This window comes from Leuresthes tenuis, unplaced genomic scaffold, assembly GCF_036924035.1.
Source record: "Leuresthes tenuis unplaced genomic scaffold, fLeuTen1.0.hap1 SCAF_3, whole genome shotgun sequence".
NCBI classification, from domain to species: domain Eukaryota; kingdom Metazoa; phylum Chordata; class Actinopteri; order Atheriniformes; family Atherinopsidae; genus Leuresthes; species Leuresthes tenuis.
Window position 1 is genome coordinate 28973071 of NW_027325357.1, and position 16279 is coordinate 28989349.

At 42.9% G+C, this 16279-nt stretch overlaps 1 protein-coding gene and 27 non-coding genes across 28 annotated transcripts in view; all 28 read left to right on the forward strand.

The window, feature by feature from the left end:
- Nucleotides 1-16279, forward strand: part of mfsd4aa (major facilitator superfamily domain containing 4Aa) — a 117531-nt gene that overhangs the window by 84592 nt on the left and 16660 nt on the right. The window lies entirely within an intron of this gene.
- Nucleotides 437-509, forward strand: trnaf-gaa (transfer RNA phenylalanine (anticodon GAA)). Its single transcript has one exon. It is a non-coding gene; the product is annotated as a tRNA-Phe (tRNA).
- trnaf-gaa (transfer RNA phenylalanine (anticodon GAA)) lies at nucleotides 2203-2275 on the forward strand. The gene has a single exon. It is a non-coding gene; the product is annotated as a tRNA-Phe (tRNA).
- On the forward strand, nucleotides 2711-2783 carry trnaf-gaa (transfer RNA phenylalanine (anticodon GAA)). Its single transcript has one exon. It is a non-coding gene; the product is annotated as a tRNA-Phe (tRNA).
- Nucleotides 3060-3132, forward strand: trnaf-gaa (transfer RNA phenylalanine (anticodon GAA)). The gene has a single exon. It is a non-coding gene; the product is annotated as a tRNA-Phe (tRNA).
- Nucleotides 3409-3481, forward strand: trnaf-gaa (transfer RNA phenylalanine (anticodon GAA)). The gene has a single exon. It is a non-coding gene; the product is annotated as a tRNA-Phe (tRNA).
- Nucleotides 4318-4390, forward strand: trnaf-gaa (transfer RNA phenylalanine (anticodon GAA)). The gene has a single exon. It is a non-coding gene; the product is annotated as a tRNA-Phe (tRNA).
- On the forward strand, nucleotides 4824-4896 carry trnaf-gaa (transfer RNA phenylalanine (anticodon GAA)). Its single transcript has one exon. It is a non-coding gene; the product is annotated as a tRNA-Phe (tRNA).
- Nucleotides 5681-5753, forward strand: trnaf-gaa (transfer RNA phenylalanine (anticodon GAA)). The gene has a single exon. It is a non-coding gene; the product is annotated as a tRNA-Phe (tRNA).
- trnaf-gaa (transfer RNA phenylalanine (anticodon GAA)) lies at nucleotides 6084-6156 on the forward strand. Its single transcript has one exon. It is a non-coding gene; the product is annotated as a tRNA-Phe (tRNA).
- trnaf-gaa (transfer RNA phenylalanine (anticodon GAA)) lies at nucleotides 6592-6664 on the forward strand. Its single transcript has one exon. It is a non-coding gene; the product is annotated as a tRNA-Phe (tRNA).
- On the forward strand, nucleotides 6941-7013 carry trnaf-gaa (transfer RNA phenylalanine (anticodon GAA)). The gene has a single exon. It is a non-coding gene; the product is annotated as a tRNA-Phe (tRNA).
- trnaf-gaa (transfer RNA phenylalanine (anticodon GAA)) lies at nucleotides 7447-7519 on the forward strand. The gene has a single exon. It is a non-coding gene; the product is annotated as a tRNA-Phe (tRNA).
- On the forward strand, nucleotides 8304-8376 carry trnaf-gaa (transfer RNA phenylalanine (anticodon GAA)). Its single transcript has one exon. It is a non-coding gene; the product is annotated as a tRNA-Phe (tRNA).
- Nucleotides 8707-8779, forward strand: trnaf-gaa (transfer RNA phenylalanine (anticodon GAA)). The gene has a single exon. It is a non-coding gene; the product is annotated as a tRNA-Phe (tRNA).
- Nucleotides 9056-9128, forward strand: trnaf-gaa (transfer RNA phenylalanine (anticodon GAA)). Its single transcript has one exon. It is a non-coding gene; the product is annotated as a tRNA-Phe (tRNA).
- trnaf-gaa (transfer RNA phenylalanine (anticodon GAA)) lies at nucleotides 9965-10037 on the forward strand. The gene has a single exon. It is a non-coding gene; the product is annotated as a tRNA-Phe (tRNA).
- On the forward strand, nucleotides 11679-11751 carry trnaf-gaa (transfer RNA phenylalanine (anticodon GAA)). The gene has a single exon. It is a non-coding gene; the product is annotated as a tRNA-Phe (tRNA).
- Nucleotides 12186-12258, forward strand: trnaf-gaa (transfer RNA phenylalanine (anticodon GAA)). Its single transcript has one exon. It is a non-coding gene; the product is annotated as a tRNA-Phe (tRNA).
- On the forward strand, nucleotides 12535-12607 carry trnaf-gaa (transfer RNA phenylalanine (anticodon GAA)). Its single transcript has one exon. It is a non-coding gene; the product is annotated as a tRNA-Phe (tRNA).
- On the forward strand, nucleotides 13042-13114 carry trnaf-gaa (transfer RNA phenylalanine (anticodon GAA)). Its single transcript has one exon. It is a non-coding gene; the product is annotated as a tRNA-Phe (tRNA).
- trnaf-gaa (transfer RNA phenylalanine (anticodon GAA)) lies at nucleotides 13391-13463 on the forward strand. The gene has a single exon. It is a non-coding gene; the product is annotated as a tRNA-Phe (tRNA).
- Nucleotides 13898-13970, forward strand: trnaf-gaa (transfer RNA phenylalanine (anticodon GAA)). Its single transcript has one exon. It is a non-coding gene; the product is annotated as a tRNA-Phe (tRNA).
- trnaf-gaa (transfer RNA phenylalanine (anticodon GAA)) lies at nucleotides 14250-14322 on the forward strand. The gene has a single exon. It is a non-coding gene; the product is annotated as a tRNA-Phe (tRNA).
- Nucleotides 14757-14829, forward strand: trnaf-gaa (transfer RNA phenylalanine (anticodon GAA)). Its single transcript has one exon. It is a non-coding gene; the product is annotated as a tRNA-Phe (tRNA).
- Nucleotides 15109-15181, forward strand: trnaf-gaa (transfer RNA phenylalanine (anticodon GAA)). Its single transcript has one exon. It is a non-coding gene; the product is annotated as a tRNA-Phe (tRNA).
- On the forward strand, nucleotides 15616-15688 carry trnaf-gaa (transfer RNA phenylalanine (anticodon GAA)). The gene has a single exon. It is a non-coding gene; the product is annotated as a tRNA-Phe (tRNA).
- Nucleotides 15965-16037, forward strand: trnaf-gaa (transfer RNA phenylalanine (anticodon GAA)). The gene has a single exon. It is a non-coding gene; the product is annotated as a tRNA-Phe (tRNA).

Genomic DNA, 16279 nt, shown 5'->3' on the forward strand with positions numbered 1-16279 from the left:
CGGCCTCTTGGCCACTGGAAATAGACTAATTTTGCCAAAATAGCTCAGTTGGGAGCGCGTTAGACTGAAGATCTAAAGGTCGCTGGTTTTATCCCGGGTTTTGGCAAGCTCCAAGAACAACTCCCCTCTCACTTATTCAACCTCTGATGACATTGAAATAAACCACAAAAATTCTGAACCAATCTCATTCAAACACATAAGACAGAAATGTTTTTTTTAATCATATGGTGTTTTCATATGTTGGGTGTTTCATTGGCAAACTGATGTAACAGGACATAAGCAGGATGCATGGAGCGGTCCACATGGAAGAGATTGAAACTGCATCCCACACTTCTTCTATCATAAAGTGAATGGACAATGATTGAATTCCAAAGTACGGTCATTCCCACCATCGTCAGTTTGTCGGCCTCTTGGCCACTGGAAATAAGCTAATTTTGCCGAAATAGCTCAGTTGGGAGAGCGTTAGACTGAAGATCTAAAGGTCCCTGGCTCAATCCCGGGTTTCGGCAAGCTCCAAGAACAACTCCCCTCTTACGTATTCAACCTCTTGTGACATCGAAATAAACCAAAAAAATTCTGAACCAATCTCATTCACACACATAAGACAGAAATGTTTGGTCATCATGCACAGCAGCGCGTTTGGAGGAAACTAAACAGTAGCTCAACCGTGTCATACCAACTGTCAAGCACGGTGATGGAGAGCTGATGAGTTGGGCCTGTTCTTTTTTAATCATATGATGTTTTCATATGTTGGGTGTTTCATTGGCAAACTGATGTAACAGGACATAAGCAGGATGCATGGAGCGGTCCACATGGAAGAGATTGAAACTGCATCCCACACTTCTATCATAAAGTGAATGGACAATGAATGAATTCCAAAGTAGGTCATTCCCACCATCGTCAGTTTGTCGGCCTCTTGGCCACTGGAAATAGGCTAATTTTGCCGAAATAGCTCAGTTGGGAGCGCGTTAGACTGAAGATCTAAAGGTCGCTGGTTTTATCCCAGGTTTCGGCAAGCTCCATAGTTGACTTTGGCAAGCTCCAAGGTCAACACATAAGACAGAGATGTTTTATTTAATCATATGATGTTTTCATATGTTGGGTGTTTCATTGGCAAACTGATGTAACAGGACATAAGCAGGATGCATGGAGCGGTCCACATGGAAGAGATTGAAACTGCATCACACATTTTCATTCATAAAATGAATGGACAATGAATGAATTCCAAAGTACGGTCATTCCCACCATGGTCTGTTTGTCGTACTCTTGGCAACTGGAAATAGGCAAATTTTGCCAAAATAGCTCAGATGGGAGCGCATTAGACTGAAGATCTAAAGGTCGCTGGTTTTATCCCGGGTTTCGGCAAGCTCCAAGAACAACTCCCCTCTTACTTATTCAACCTCTTGTGACATCGAAATAAACCAAAAAAATTCTGAACCAATCTCATTCACACACATAAGACAGAAATGTTTGGTCATCATGCACAGCAGCGCGTTTGGAGGAAACTAAACAGTAGCTCAACCGTGTCATACCAACTGTCAAGCACGGCGATGGAGAGCTGATGAGTTGGGCCTGTCTTTTTTTAATCATATGATGTTTTCATATGTTGGGTGTTTCATTGGCAAACTGATGTAACAGGACATAAGCAGGATGCATGGAGCGGTCCACATGGAAGAGATTGAAACTGCATCCCACACTTCTATCATAAAGTGAATGGACAATGAATGAATTCCAAAGTACGGTCATTCCCACCATCGTCAGTTTGTCGGCCTCTTGGCCACTGGAAATAGGCTAATTTTGCCGAAATAGCTCAGTTGGGAGCGCGTTAGACTGAAGATCTAAAGGTCGCTGGTTTTATCCCGGGTTTCGGCAAGCTCCAAGAACAACTCCCCTCTCACTTATTCAACCTCTGATGACATTGAAATAAACCACAAAAATTCTGAACCAATCTCATTCAAACACATAAGACAGAAATGTTTTTTTTAATCATATGGTGTTTTCATATGTTGGGTGTTTCATTGGCAAACTGATGTAACAGGACATAAGCAGGATGCATGGAGCGGTCCACATGGAAGAGATTGAAACTGCATCACACACTTCTTCATTCATAAAATCAATGGACAATGAATGAATTCCAAAGTACGGTCATTCCCACCATCGTCAGTTTGTCGGCCTCTTGGCCTCTGGAAATAAGCTAATTTTGCCGAAATAGCTCAGTTGGGAGAGCGTTAGACTGAAGATCTAAAGGTCCCTGGCTCAATCCCGGGTTTCGGCAAGCTCCAAGAACAACTCCCCTCTTACGTATTCAACCTCTTGTGACATCAAAATAAACCAAAAAAATTCTGAACCAATCTCATTCACACACATAAGACAGAAATGTTTGGTCATCATGCACAGCAGCGCGTTTGGAGGAAACTAAACAGTAGCTCAACCGTGTCATACCAACTGTCAAGCACAGTGATGGAGAGCTGATGAGTTGGGCCTGTTTTTTTTTTAATCATATGATGTTTTCATATGTTGGGTGTTTCATTGGCAAACTGATGTAACAGGACATAAGCAGGATGCATGGAGCGGTCCACATGGAAGAGATTGAAACTGCATCCCACACTTCTATCATAAAGTGAATGGACAATGAATGAATTCCAAAGTACGGTCATTCCCACCATCGTCAGTTTGTCGGCCTCTTGGCCACTGGAAATAGGCTAATTTTGCCGAAATAGCTCAGTTGGGAGCGCGTTAGACTGAAGATCTAAAGGTCGCTGGTTTTATCCCAGGTTTCGGCAAGCTCCATGGTTGACCTTGGCAAGCTCCAAGGTCAACACATAAGACAGAGATGTTTTTTTTAATCATATGATGTTTTCATATGTTGGGTGTTTCATTGGCAAACTGATGTAACAGGACATAAGCAGGATGCATGGAGCGGTCCACATGGAAGAGATTGAAACTGCATCCCACACTTCTATCATAAAGTGAATGGACAATGAATGAATTCCAAAGTACGGTCATTCCCACCATCGTCAGTTTGTCGGCCTCTTGGCCACTGGAAATAGGCTAATTTTGCCGAAATAGCTCAGTTGGGAGCGCGTTAGACTGAAGATCTAAAGGTCGCTGGTTTTATCCCAGGTTTCGGCAAGCTCCATGGTTGACCTTGGCAAGCTCCAAGGTCAACACATAAGACAGAGATGTTTTTTTTAATCATATGATGTTTTCATATGTTGGGTGTTTCATTGGCAAACTGATGTAACAGGACATAAGCAGGATGCATGGAGCGGTCCACATGGAAGAGATTGAAACTGCATCCCACACTTCTATCATAAAGTGAATGGACAATGAATGAATTCCAAAGTACGGTCATTCCCACCATCGTCAGTTTGTCGGCCTCTTGGCCACTGGAAATAAGCAAATTTTGCCGAAATAGCTCAGTTGGGAGAGCGTTAGACTGAAGATCTAAAAGTCCCTGGCTCAATCCCGGGTTTCGGAAAGCTCCAAGAACAACTCCCCTCTTACGTATTCAACCTCTTGTGACATCGAAATAAACCAAAAAAATTCTGAACCAATCTCATTCACACACATAAGACAGAAATGTTTGGTCATCATGCACAGCAGCGCGTTTGGAGGAAACTAAACAGTAGCTCAACCGTGTCATACCAACTGTCAAGCACGGTGATGGAGAGCTGATGAGTTGGGCCTGTTTTTTTTTAATCATATGATGTTTTCATATGTTGGGTGTTTCATTGGCAAACTGATGTAACAGGACATAAGCAGGATGCATGGAGTGTCCACATGGAAGAGATTGAAACTGCATCCCACACTTCTATCATAAAGTGAATGGACAATGAATGAATTCCAAAGTACGGTCATTCCCACCATCGTCGGTTTGTCGGCCTCTTGGCCACTGGAAATAGGCTAATTTTGCCAAAATAGCTCAGTTGGGAGCGCGTTAGACTGAAGATCTAAAGGTCGCTGGTTTTATCCCGGGTTTCGGCAAGCTCCAAGAACAACTCCCCTCTCACTTATTCAACCTCTGATGACATTGAAATAAACCACAAAAATTCTGAACCAATCTCATTCAAACACATAAGACAGAAATGTTTTTTTTAATCATATGGTGTTTTCATATGTTGGGTGTTTCATTGGCAAACTGATGTAACAGGACATAAGCAGGATGCATGGAGCGGTCCACATGGAAGAGATTGAAACTGCATCCCACACTTCTTCTATCATAAAGTGAATGGACAATGATTGAATTCCAAAGTACGGTCATTCCCACCATCGTCAGTTTGTCGGCCTCTTGGCCACTGGAAATAAGCTAATTTTGCCGAAATAGCTCAGTTGGGAGAGCGTTAGACTGAAGATCTAAAGGTCCCTGGCTCAATCCCGGGTTTCGGCAAGCTCCAAGAACAACTCCCCTCTTACGTATTCAACCTCTTGTGACATCAAAATAAACCAAAAAAATTCTGAACCAATCTCATTCACACACATAAGACAGAAATGTTTGGTCATCATGCACAGCAGCGCGTTTGGAGGAAACTAAACAGTAGCTCAACCGTGTCATACCAACTGTCAAGCACGGTGATGGAGAGCTGATGAGTTGGGCCTGTTTTTTTTTAATCATATGATGTTTTCATATGTTGGGTGTTTCATTGGCAAACTGATGTAACAGGACATAAGCAGGATGCATGGAGCGGTCCACATGGAAGAGATTGAAACTGCATCCCACACTTCTATCATAAAGTGAATGGACAATGAATGAATTCCAAAGTAGGTCATTCCCACCATCGTCAGTTTGTCGGCCTCTTGGCCACTGGAAATAGGCTAATTTTGCCGAAATAGCTCAGTTGGGAGCGCGTTAGACTGAAGATCTAAAGGTCGCTGGTTTTATCCCAGGTTTCGGCAAGCTCCATAGTTGACTTTGGCAAGCTCCAAGGTCAACACATAAGACAGAGATGTTTTATTTAATCATATGATGTTTTCATATGTTGGGTGTTTCATTGGCAAACTGATGTAACAGGACATAAGCAGGATGCATGGAGCGGTCCACATGGAAGAGATTGAAACTGCATCACACATTTTCATTCATAAAATGAATGGACAATGAATGAATTCCAAAGTACGGTCATTCCCACCATGGTCTGTTTGTCGTACTCTTGGCAACTGGAAATAGGCAAATTTTGCCAAAATAGCTCAGATGGGAGCGCATTAGACTGAAGATCTAAAGGTCGCTGGTTTTATCCCGGGTTTCGGCAAGCTCCAAGAACAACTCCCCTCTTACTTATTCAACCTCTTGTGACATCGAAATAAACCAAAAAAATTCTGAACCAATCTCATTCACACACATAAGACAGAAATGTTTGGTCATCATGCACAGCAGCGCGTTTGGAGGAAACTAAACAGTAGCTCAACCGTGTCATACCAACTGTCAAGCACGGCGATGGAGAGCTGATGAGTTGGGCCTGTTTTTTTTTAATCATATGATGTTTTCATATGTTGGGTGTTTCATTGGCAAACTGATGTAACAGGACATAAGCAGGATGCATGGAGCGGTCCACATGGAAGAGATTGAAACTGCATCCCACACTTCTATCATAAAGTGAATGGACAATGAATGAATTCCAAAGTACGGTCATTCCCACCATCGTCAGTTTGTCGGCCTCTTGGCCACTGGAAATAGGCTAATTTTGCCGAAATAGCTCAGTTGGGAGCGCGTTAGACTGAAGATCTAAAGGTCGCTGGTTTTATCCCGGGTTTCGGCAAGCTCCAAGAACAACTCCCCTCTCACTTATTCAACCTCTGATGACATTGAAATAAACCACAAAAATTCTGAACCAATCTCATTCAAACACATAAGACAGAAATGTTTTTTTTAATCATATGGTGTTTTCATATGTTGGGTGTTTCATTGGCAAACTGATGTAACAGGACATAAGCAGGATGCATGGAGCGGTCCACATGGAAGAGATTGAAACTGCATCACACACTTCTTCATTCATAAAATCAATGGACAATGAATGAATTCCAAAGTACGGTCATTCCCACCATCGTCAGTTTGTCGGCCTCTTGGCCTCTGGAAATAAGCTAATTTTGCCGAAATAGCTCAGTTGGAAGAGCGTTAGACTGAAGATCTAAAGGTCCCTGGCTCAATCCCGGGTTTCGGCAAGCTCCAAGAACAACTCCCCTCTTACGTATTCAACCTCTTGTGACATCAAAATAAACCAAAAAAATTCTGAACCAATCTCATTCACACACATAAGACAGAAATGTTTGGTCATCATGCACAGCAGCGCGTTTGGAGGAAACTAAACAGTAGCTCAACCGTGTCATACCAACTGTCAAGCACAGTGATGGAGAGCTGATGAGTTGGGCCTGTTTTTTTTTTAATCATATGATGTTTTCATATGTTGGGTGTTTCATTGGCAAACTGATGTAACAGGACATAAGCAGGATGCATGGAGCGGTCCACATGGAAGAGATTGAAACTGCATCCCACACTTCTATCATAAAGTGAATGGACAATGAATGAATTCCAAAGTACGGTCATTCCCACCATCGTCAGTTTGTCGGCCTCTTGGCCACTGGAAATAGGCTAATTTTGCCGAAATAGCTCAGTTGGGAGCGCGTTAGACTGAAGATCTAAAGGTCGCTGGTTTTATCCCAGGTTTCGGCAAGCTCCATGGTTGACCTTGGCAAGCTCCAAGGTCAACACATAAGACAGAGATGTTTTTTTTAATCATATGATGTTTTCATATGTTGGGTGTTTCATTGGCAAACTGATGTAACAGGACATAAGCAGGATGCATGGAGCGGTCCACATGGAAGAGATTGAAACTGCATCCCACACTTCTATCATAAAGTGAATGGACAATGAATGAATTCCAAAGTACGGTCATTCCCACCAACGTCAGTTTGTCGGCCTCTTGGCCACTGGAAATAAGCAAATTTTGCCGAAATAGCTCAGTTGGGAGAGCGTTAGACTGAAGATCTAAAAGTCCCTGGCTCAATCCCGGGTTTCGGAAAGCTCCAAGAACAACTCCCCTCTTACGTATTCAACCTCTTGTGACATCGAAATAAACCAAAAAAATTCTGAACCAATCTCATTCACACACATAAGACAGAAATGTTTGGTCATCATGCACAGCAGCGCGTTTGGAGGAAACTAAACAGTAGCTCAACCGTGTCATACCAACTGTCAAGCACGGTGATGGAGAGCTGATGAGTTGGGCCTGTTCTTTTTTAATCATATGATGTTTTCATATGTTGGGTGTTTCATTGGCAAACTGATGTAACAGGACATAAGCAGGATGCATGGAGCGGTCCACATGGAAGAGATTGAAACTGCATCCCACACTTCTATCATAAAGTGAATGGACAATGAATGAATTCCAAAGTAGGTCATTCCCACCATCGTCAGTTTGTCGGCCTCTTGGCCACTGGAAATAGGCTAATTTTGCCGAAATAGCTCAGTTGGGAGCGCGTTAGACTGAAGATCTAAAGGTCGCTGGTTTTATCCCAGGTTTCGGCAAGCTCCATAGTTGACTTTGGCAAGCTCCAAGGTCAACACATAAGACAGAGATGTTTTATTTAATCATATGATGTTTTCATATGTTGGGTGTTTCATTGGCAAACTGATGTAACAGGACATAAGCAGGATGCATGGAGCGGTCCACATGGAAGAGATTGAAACTGCATCACACATTTTCATTCATAAAATGAATGGACAATGAATGAATTCCAAAGTACGGTCATTCCCACCATGGTCTGTTTGTCGTACTCTTGGCAACTGGAAATAGGCAAATTTTGCCAAAATAGCTCAGATGGGAGCGCATTAGACTGAAGATCTAAAGGTCGCTGGTTTTATCCCGGGTTTCGGCAAGCTCCAAGAACAACTCCCCTCTTACTTATTCAACCTCTTGTGACATCGAAATAAACCAAAAAAATTCTGAACCAATCTCATTCACACACATAAGACAGAAATGTTTGGTCATCATGCACAGCAGCGCGTTTGGAGGAAACTAAACAGTAGCTCAACCGTGTCATACCAACTGTCAAGCACGGCGATGGAGAGCTGATGAGTTGGGCCTGTTTTTTTTTAATCATATGATGTTTTCATATGTTGGGTGTTTCATTGGCAAACTGATGTAACAGGACATAAGCAGGATGCATGGAGCGGTCCACATGGAAGAGATTGAAACTGCATCCCACACTTCTATCATAAAGTGAATGGACAATGAATGAATTCCAAAGTACGGTCATTCCCACCATCGTCAGTTTGTCGGCCTCTTGGCCACTGGAAATAGGCTAATTTTGCCGAAATAGCTCAGTTGGGAGCGCGTTAGACTGAAGATCTAAAGGTCGCTGGTTTTATCCCGGGTTTCGGCAAGCTCCAAGAACAACTCCCCTCTCACTTATTCAACCTCTGATGACATTGAAATAAACCACAAAAATTCTGAACCAATCTCATTCAAACACATAAGACAGAAATGTTTTTTTTAATCATATGGTGTTTTCATATGTTGGGTGTTTCATTGGCAAACTGATGTAACAGGACATAAGCAGGATGCATGGAGCGGTCCACATGGAAGAGATTGAAACTGCATCACACACTTCTTCATTCATAAAATCAATGGACAATGAATGAATTCCAAAGTACGGTCATTCCCACCATCGTCAGTTTGTCGGCCTCTTGGCCTCTGGAAATAAGCTAATTTTGCCGAAATAGCTCAGTTGGGAGCGCGTTAGACTGAAGATCTAAAGGTCGCTGGTTTTATCCCAGGTTTCGGCAAGCTCCATGGTTGACCTTGGCAAGCTCCAAGGTCAACACATAAGACAGAGATATTTTTTTTAATCATATGATGTTTTCATATGTTGGGTGTTTCATTGGCAAACTGATGTAACAGGACATAAGCAGGATGCATGGAGCGGTCCACATGGAAGAGATTGAAACTGCATCCCACACTTCTATCATAAAGTGAATGGACAATGAATGAATTCCAAAGTACGGTCATTCCCACCATCGTCAGTTTGTCGGCCTCTTGGCCACTGGAAATAAGCAAATTTTGCCGAAATAGCTCAGTTGGGAGAGCGTTAGACTGAAGATCTAAAGGTCCCTGGCTCAATCCCGGGTTTCGGAAATCTCCAAGAACAACTCCCCTCTTACGTATTCAACCTCTTGTGACATCGAAATAAACCAAAAAAATTCTGAACCAATCTCATTCACACACATAAGACAGAAATGTTTGGTCATCATGCACAGCAGCGCGTTTGGAGGAAACTAAACAGTAGCTCAACCGTGTCATACCAACTGTCAAGCACGGTGATGGACAGCTGATGAGTTGGGCCTGTTTTTTTTTAATCATATGATGTTTTCATATGTTGGGTGTTTCATTGGCAAACTGATGTAACAGGACATAAGCAGGATGCATGGAGTGTCCACATGGAAGAGATTGAAACTGCATCCCACACTTCTATCATAAAGTGAATGGACAATGAATGAATTCCAAAGTACGGTCATTCCCACCATCGTCAGTTTGTCGGCCTCTTGGCCACTGGAAATAGGCTAATTTTGCCAAAATAGCTCAGTTGGGAGCGCGTTAGACTGAAGATCTAAAGGTCGCTGGTTTTATCCCGGGTTTCGGCAAGCTCCAAGAACAACTCCCCTCTCACTTATTCAACCTCTGATGACATTGAAATAAACCACAAAAATTCTGAACCAATCTCATTCAAACACATAAGACAGAAATGTTTTTTTTAATCATATGGTGTTTTCATATGTTGGGTGTTTCATTGGCAAACTGATGTAACAGGACATAAGCAGGATGCATGGAGCGGTCCACATGGAAGAGATTGAAACTGCATCCCACACTTCTTCTATCATAAAGTGAATGGACAATGATTGAATTCCAAAGTACGGTCATTCCCACCATCGTCAGTTTGTCGGCCTCTTGGCCACTGGAAATAAGCTAATTTTGCCGAAATAGCTCAGTTGGGAGAGCGTTAGACTGAAGATCTAAAGGTCCCTGGCTCAATCCCGGGTTTCGGCAAGCTCCAAGAACAACTCCCCTCTTACGTATTCAACCTCTTGTGACATCGAAATAAACCAAAAAAATTCTGAACCAATCTCATTCACACACATAAGACAGAAATGTTTGGTCATCATGCACAGCAGCGCGTTTGGAGGAAACTAAACAGTAGCTCAACCGTGTCATACCAACTGTCAAGCACGGTGATGGAGAGCTGATGAGTTGGGCCTGTCTTTTTTTAATCATATGATGTTTTCATATGTTGGGTGTTTCATTGGCAAACTGATGTAACAGGACATAAGCAGGATGCATGGAGCGGTCCACATGGAAGAGATTGAAACTGCATCACACATTTTCATTCATAAAATGAATGGACAATGAATGAATTCCAAAGTACGGTCATTCCCACCATGGTCTGTTTGTCGTACTCTTGGCATCTGGAAATAGGCAAATTTTGCCAAAATAGCTCAGATGGGAGCGCGTTAGACTGAAGATCTAAAGGTCGCTGGTTTTATCCCGGGTTTCGGCAAGCTCCAAGAACAACTCCCCTCTTACTTATTCAACCTCTTGTGACATCGAAATAAACCAAAAAAATTCTGAACCAATCTCATTCACACACATAAGACAGAAATGTTTGGTCATCATGCACAGCAGCGCGTTTGGAGGAAACTAAACAGTAGCTCAACCGTGTCATACCAACTGTCAAGCACGGTGATGGAGAGCTGATGAGTTGGGCCTTTTTTTTTTTTAATCATATGATGTTTTCATATGTTGGGTGTTTCATTGGCAAACTGATGTAACAGGACATAAGCAGGATGCATGGAGCGGTCCACATGGAAGAGATTGAAACTGCATCCCACACTTCTATCATAAAGTAAATGGACAATGAATGAATTCCAAAGTACGGTCATTCCCACCATCGTCAGTTTGTCGGCCTCTTGGCCACTGGAAATAGGCAAATTCTGCCGAAATAGCTCATTTGGGTGCGCGTTAGACTGAAGATCTAAAGGTCGCTGGTTTTATCCCAGGTTTCGGCAAGCTCCATGGTTGACCTCGGCAAGCTCCAAGGTCAACACATAAGACAGAGATGTTTTTTTTAATCATATGATGTTTTCATATGTTGGGTGTTTCATTGGCAAACTGATGTAACAGGACATAAGCAGGATGCATGGAACGGTCCACATGGAAGAGATTGAAACTGCATCCCACACTTCTATCATAAAGTGAATGGACAATGAATGAATTCCAAAGTACGGTCATTCCCACCATCGTCAGTTTGTCAGCCTCTTGGCCACTGGAAATAGGCTAATTTTGCCGAAATAGCTCAGTTGGGAGCGCGTTAGACTGAAGATCTAAAGGTCGCTGGTTTTATCCAAGGTTTCGGCAAGCTCCATGGTTGACCTCGGCAAGCTCCAAGGTCAACACATAAGACAGAGATGTTTTTTTTAATCATATGATGTTTTCATATGTTGGGTGTTTCATTGGCAAACTGATGTAACAGGACATAAGCAGGATGCATGGAGCGGTCCACATGGAAGAGATTGAAACTGCATCCCACACTTCTATCATAAAGTGAATGGACAATGAATGAATTCCAAAGTACGGTCATTCCCACCATCGTCAGTTTGTCAGCCTCTTGGCCACTGGAAATAGGCTAATTTTGCCGAAATAGCTCAGTTGGGAGCGCGTTAGACTGAAGCTCTAAAGGTCCCTGTCTCAATCCCGGGTTTCGGCAAGCTCCATCAACAACTCCCCTCTTACTTATTCAACCTCTTGTGACATCGAAATAAACCAAAAAAATTCTGAACCAATCTCATTCACACACATAAGACAGAAATGTTTGGTCATCATGCACAGCAGCGCGTTTGGAGGAAACTAAACAGTAGCTCAACCGTGTCATACCAACTGTCAAGCACGGTGATGGAGAGCTGATGAGTTGGGCCTGTTTTTTTTTAATCATATGATGTTTTCATATGTTGGGTGTTTCATTGGCAAACTGATGTAACAGGACATAAGCAGGATGCATGGAGCGGTCCACATGGAAGAGATTGAAACTGCATCCCACACTTCTATCATAAAGTGAATGGACAATGAATGAATTCCAAAGTACGGTCATTCCCACCATTGTCAGTTTGTCGGCCTCTTGGCCACTGGAAATAGGCTAATTTTGCCGAAATAGCTCAGTTGGGAGCGCGTTAGACTGAAGATCTAAAGGTCGCTGGTTTTATCCCAGGTTTCGGCAAGCTCCATGGTTGACCTTGGCAAGCTCCAAGGTCAACACATAAGACAGAGATGTTTTTTTTAATCATATGATGTTTTCATATGTTGGGTGTTTCATTGGCAAACTGATGTAACAGGACATAAGCAGGATGCATGGAGCGGTCCACATGGAAGAGATTGAAACTGCATCCCACACTTCTATCATAAAGTGAATGGACAATGAATGAATTCCAAAGTACGGTCATTCCCACCATCGTCAGTTTGTCAGCCTCTTGGCCACTGGAAATAGGCTAATTTTGCCGAAATAGCTCAGTTGGGAGCGCGTTAGACTGAAGCTCTAAAGGTCCCTGGCTCAATCCCGGGTTTCGGCAAGCTCCATCAACAACTCCCCTCTTACGTATTCAACCTCTTGTGACATCGAAATAAACCAAAAAAATTCTGAACCAATCTCATTCACACACATAAGACAGAAATGTTTGGTCATCATGCACAGCAGCGCGTTTGGAGGAAACTAAACAGTAGCTCAACCGTGTCATACCAACTGTCAAGCACGGTGATGGAGAGCTGATGAGTTGGGCCTGTTTTTTTTTAATCATATGATGTTTTCATATGTTGGGTGTTTCATTGGCAAACTGATGTAACAGGACATAAGCAGGATGCATGGAGCGGTCCACATGGAAGAGATTGAAACTGCATCCCACACTTCTATCATAAAGTGAATGGACAATGAATGAATTCCAAAGTACGGTCATTCCCACCATTGTCAGTTTGTCGGCCTCTTGGCCACTGGAAATAGGCTAATTTTGCCGAAATAGCTCAGTTGGGAGCGCGTTAGACTGAAGATCTAAAGGTCGCTGGTTTTATCCCAGGTTTCGGCAAGCTCCATGGTTGACCTTGGCAAGCTCCAAGGTCAACACATAAGACAGAGATGTTTTTTTTAATCATATGATGTTTTCATATGTTGGGTGTTTCATTGGCAAACTGATGTAACAGGACATAAGCAGGATGCATGGAGCGGTCCATATGGAAGAGATTGAAACTGCATCCCACACTTCTATCATAAAGTGAATGGACAATGAATGAATTCCAAAGTACGGTCATTCCCACCAACGTCAGTTTGTCGGCCTCTTGGCCACTGGAAATAAGCTAATTTTGCCGAAATAGCTCAGTTGGGAGAGCGTTAGACTGAAGATCTAAAGGTCCCTGGCTCAATCCCGGGTTTCGGCAAGCTCCAAGAACAACTCCCCTCTTACGTATTCAACCTCTTGTGACATCGAAATAAACCAAAAAAATTCTGAACCAATCTCATTCACAAACATAAGACAGAAATGTTTGGTCATCATGCACAGCAGCGCGTTTGGAGGAAACTAAACAGTAGCTCAACCGTGTCATACCAACTGTCAAGCACGGTGATGGAGAGCTGATGAGTTGGGCCTCTTCTTTTTTAATCATATGATGTTTTCATATGTTGGGTGTTTCATTGGCAAACTGATGTAACAGGACATAAGCAGGATGCATGGAGCGGTCCACATGGAAGAGATTGAAACTGCATCCCACACTTCTATCATAAAGTGAATGGACAATGAATGAATTCCAAAGTACGGTCATTCCCACCATCGTCAGTTTGTCGGCCTCTTGGCCACTGGAAATAGGCTAATTTTGCCGAAATAGCTCAGTTGGGAGCGCGTTAGACTGAAGATCTAAAGGTCGCTGGTTTTATCCCAGGTTTCGGCAAGCTCCATGGTTGACCTTGGCAAGCTCCAAGGTCAACACATAAGACAGAGATGTTTTTTTTAATCATATGATGTTTTCATATGTTGGGTGTTTCATTGGCAAACTGATGTAACAGGACATAAGCAGGATGCATGGAGCGGTCCACATGGAAGAGATTGAAACTGCATCCCACACTTCTTCTATCATAAAGTGAATGGGCAATGATTGAATTCCAAAGTACGGTCATTCCCACCATCGTCAGTTTGTCGGCCTCTTGGCCACTGGAAATAAGCTAATTTTGCCGAAATTGCTGAGTTGGGAGAGCGTTAGACTGAAGATCTAAAGGTCCCTGGCTCAATCCCTGGTTTCGGCAAGCTCCAAGAACAACTCCCCTCTTACTTATTCAACCTCTTGTGACATCGAAATAAACCAAAAAAATTCTGAACCAATCTCATTCACACACATAAGACAGAAATGTTTGGTCATCATGCACAGCAGCGCATTTGGAGGAAACTAAACAGTAGCTCAACCGTGTCATACCAACTGTCAAGCACGGTGATGGAGAGCTGATGAGTTGGGCCTGTTTTTTTTTAATCATATGATGTTTTCATATGTTGGGTGTTTCATTGGCAAACTGATGTAACAGGACATAAGCAGGATGCATGGAACGGTCCACATGGAAGAGATTGAAACTGCATCACACATTTCTATCATAAAGTGAATGGACAATGAATGAATTCCAAAGTACGGTCATTCCCACCATCGTCAGTTTGTCGGCCTCTTGGCCACTGGAAATAGGCTAATTTTGCCGAAATAGCTCAGTTGGGAGCGCGTTAGACTGAAGATCTAAAGGTCGCTGGTTTTATCCCAGGTTTCGGCAAGCTCCATAGTTGACTTCTGCAAGCTCCAAGGTCAACACGTAAGACAGAGATGTTTTATTTAATCATATGATGTTTTCATATGTTGGGTGTTTCATTGGCAAACTGATGTAACAGGACATAAGCAGGATGCATGGAGCGGTCCACATGGAAGAGATTGAAACTGCATCCCACACTTCTTCTATCATAAAGTGAATGGACAATGATTGAATTCCAAAGTACGGTCATTCCCACCATCGTCAGTTTGTCGGCCTCTTGGCCACTGGAAATAAGCTAATTTTGCCGAAATAGCTCAGTTGGGAGAGCGTTAGACTGAAGATCTAAAGGTCCCTGGCTCAATCCCGGGTTTCGGCAAGCTCCAAGAACAACTCCCCTCTTACGTATTCAACCTCTTGTGACATCGAAATAAACCAAAAAAATTCTGAACCAATCTCATTCACACACATAAGACAGAAATGTTTGGTCATCATGCACAGCAGCGCGTTTTGAGGAAACTAAACAGTAGCTCAACCGTGTCATACCAACTGTCAAGCACGGTGATGGAGAGCTGATGAGTTGGGCCTTTTTTTTTTTAATCATATGATGTTTTCATATGTTGGGTGTTTCATTGGCAAACTGATGTAACAGGACATAAGCAGGATGCATGGAGCGGTCCACATGGAAGAGATTGAAACTGCATCCCACACTTCTATCATAAAGTGAATGGACAATGAATGAATTCCAAAGTACGGTCATTCCCACCATCGTCAGTTTGTCGGCCTCTTGGCCACTGGAAATAGGCAAATTCTGCCGAAATAGCTCAGTTGGGAGCGCGTTAGACTGAAGATCTAAAGGTCGCTGGTTTTATCCCAGGTTTCGGCAAGCTCCATGGTTGACCTCGGCAAGCTCCAAGGTCAACACATAAGACAGAGATGTTTTTTTTAATCATATGATGTTTTCATATGTTGGGTGTTTCATTGGCAAACTGATGTAACAGGACATAAGCAGGATGCATGGAGCGGTCCACATGGAAGAGATTGAAACTGCATCCCACACTTCTATCATAAAGTGAATGGACAATGAATGAATTCCAAAGTACGGTCATTCCCACCATCGTCAGTTTGTCAGCCTCTTGGCCACTGGAAATAGGCTAATTTTGCCGAAATAGCTCAGTTGGGAGCGCGTTAGACTGAAGATCTAAAGGTCGCTGGTTTTATCCCAGGTTTCGGCAAGCTCCATGGTTGACCTCGGCAAGCTCCAAGGTCAACACATAAGACAGAGATGTTTTTTTTAATCATATGATGTTTTCATATGTTGGGTGTTTCATTGGCAAACTGATGTAACAGGACATAAGCAGGATGCATGGAGCGGTCCACATGGAAGAGATTGAAACTGCATCCCACACTTCTATCATAAAGTGAATGGACAATGAATGAATTCCAAAGTACGGTCATTCCCACCATCGTCAGTTTG